The 2,500-nt window shown below is 32.8% G+C and overlaps 1 protein-coding gene across 2 annotated transcripts in view; it reads left to right on the top strand.

Moving 5' to 3' along the window:
• Nucleotides 1-2,500, top strand: part of TTYH1 (tweety family member 1) — a 1,335,534-nt gene that overhangs the window by 1,090,164 nt on the left and 242,870 nt on the right. The gene's annotated exons all lie outside the window — the stretch shown is intronic.

Below are 2,500 nucleotides of genomic sequence, written 5' to 3'. Positions count from 1 at the left end.
CAAATGTCAATTTAGTTTACAAAGTATAGCTTCTGCTTCACAACCAGTTAGAGTGGAGAAATGTGTTTCTAATGCCATGTAGTTCAGATGGTAATTTATTTTATTTACTTATCCTTTGTTTATCCCACAAAAATCTGAGGTGATCCTTATATTATTGGTTGTTCCCAGAGTCTGTCTTTCAGTGCAGCAGTATGAGAAATTGTTGGCTAAACAAGGAAGGAATACTAACAATATAAATGTGATACTTATCTTACGTGGTAAAACATGATACTAACAATACAAATGTGATACTTATCTTACTTGGTAAAACATGATACTAACAATACAAATGTGATACTTATCTTACGTGGTAAAACATGATACTAACAATACAAATGTGATACTTATTGTACGTGGTAAAACATGATACTAACAATACAAATGTGATACTTATCTTACGTGGTAAAGCATGATACTAACAATACAAATGTGATACTCATCTTATGTGGTAAAACATGATACTAACAATATAAATGTGATACCTATCTTACGTGGTAAAACATGATACTAACAATACAAATGTGATATTTATCTTACGTGGTAAAACATGATACTAACAATACAAATGTGATACTTATCGTACGTGGTAAAACATGATACTAACAATAGAAATGTGATACTTATCTTACGTGGTAAAACATGATACTAACAATACAAATGTGATACTTATCTTACTTGGTAAAACATGATACTAACAATACAAATGTAATACTTATCTTACGTGGTAAAACATGATACTAACAATACAACTGTGATACTTATTGTACGTGGTAAAACATAATACTAACAATACAAATGTGATACTTATCTTACGTGGTAAAGCATGATACTAACAATACAAATGTGATACTCATCTTATGTGGTAAAACATGATACTAACAATATAAATGTGATACCTATCTTACGTGGTAAAACATGATACTAACAATACAAATGTGATATTTATCTTACGTGGTAAAACATGATACTAACAATACAAATGTGATACTTATCGTACGTGGTAAAACATGATACTAACAATAGAAATGTGATACTTATCTTACGTGGTAAAACATGATACTAGCAATACGAATGTGATACTTATCTTACGTGGTAAAACATGATACTAACAATACAAATGTGATACTTTTCTTACGTGGTAAAACATAATACTAACAATACAAATGTGATACTTATCTTACATGGTAAAACATGATACTAACAATACAAATGTGATACTTATCTTATGTGGTAAAACATGATACTAACAATACAAATGTGATACTTATCTTACATGGTAAAACATGATACTAACAATACAAATGTGATACTTATCTTATGTGGTAAAACATGATACTAACAATACAAATGTGATACTTATCTTACATTTGAAAACATGAAGGCAAAGCAAAGAAAATTTTGATAAAAAAAAAACAGTAAGCTTCTAGAGCTTCTATAGGTACTGTCCAGCTGTACAACCTGGATCTCATTATGGCAAGAAAATGTTTACCTCACCTGTCCATTAGCTTCTTGCGAGGTTGTTTCATCGTTTTACCAACAGACTGGCTCAGCAGCACTTGATCAAAACTTACTAATTTGTTCTCATACCCTTATGCAGGTAACCCCTTGATTTAATACAAAATGTTTATATTTTCTAGTTATGTAGGAAGAACATTATATTGATTGTAGTCACCTTAGGAAGGCCTTAGGTGAAATGACACCCTAGGAAAGGCTCAGTGACAGTTCCTTGCTGCTCTCTGCTCCCTCCCACACATACACCCCCCCCCAGCATCCACCATTTCCTATCATCATGGCCTCCCCATATTATTCAAATAAATTTTTTATGCCTTTTCACACAGTTTGTCTTACTTTTCAACTTCTTCCTCCATCCTTTCAGTACACCTTGGGGGCACAAAACTACACTGTAATAACTGGGTGGGAAAGAAATAACCAAAATAAGCTAAAGGTCTGGTAGACACTAGGCCACAAAGCTATGAAATTTCGTGATGCCTACAGTTACATTTTTAATTTTTTCCCCACTCTTTTGATCCAATGATGGCAAGCACAAAAATCATGACTAAGGAAATAAATCTGGTCTTACTTTTAACCATTGCATTTTCCTGCATCTTTCCAGCAGACTAACTAGCCTGGAATGCACTGTAATAACTGTTGAATAAATAATCAGGTTAGAGCATGGTGCTAGGATGCTCTAAGGTGCATTTTAGAGCTTTTTACTAATCTTTTGATCTACTGATGACCTGAACAAAAACTTGAGTAAAGAAAGAACTTCAGTCATACTTTTTTTGCTCAAGAAAATGATAAGTTCTGTCTGACAAAATAGTAGTTCACAGTAAACTGAGAAAAGAAATACTTGTGAAGATACATAAATCATATCTGGGAATACTGCTGCCTTCCTACTCTCCAAAAGAGCTAGTCATCTTCTATGAAAGCTTCTGGTGTTAGGCTGGCATGAAGGCACAAA

This window comes from Protopterus annectens, chromosome 1.part1 (genome assembly GCF_019279795.1).
Source record: "Protopterus annectens isolate FY-2018-M chromosome 1.part1, PAN1.0, whole genome shotgun sequence".
Lineage (NCBI taxonomy): Eukaryota > Metazoa > Chordata > Ceratodontiformes > Protopteridae > Protopterus > Protopterus annectens.
The sequence above is the reverse complement of the archived record's forward strand: the minus strand, read 5'-3'. Positions and strand labels throughout refer to the sequence as shown.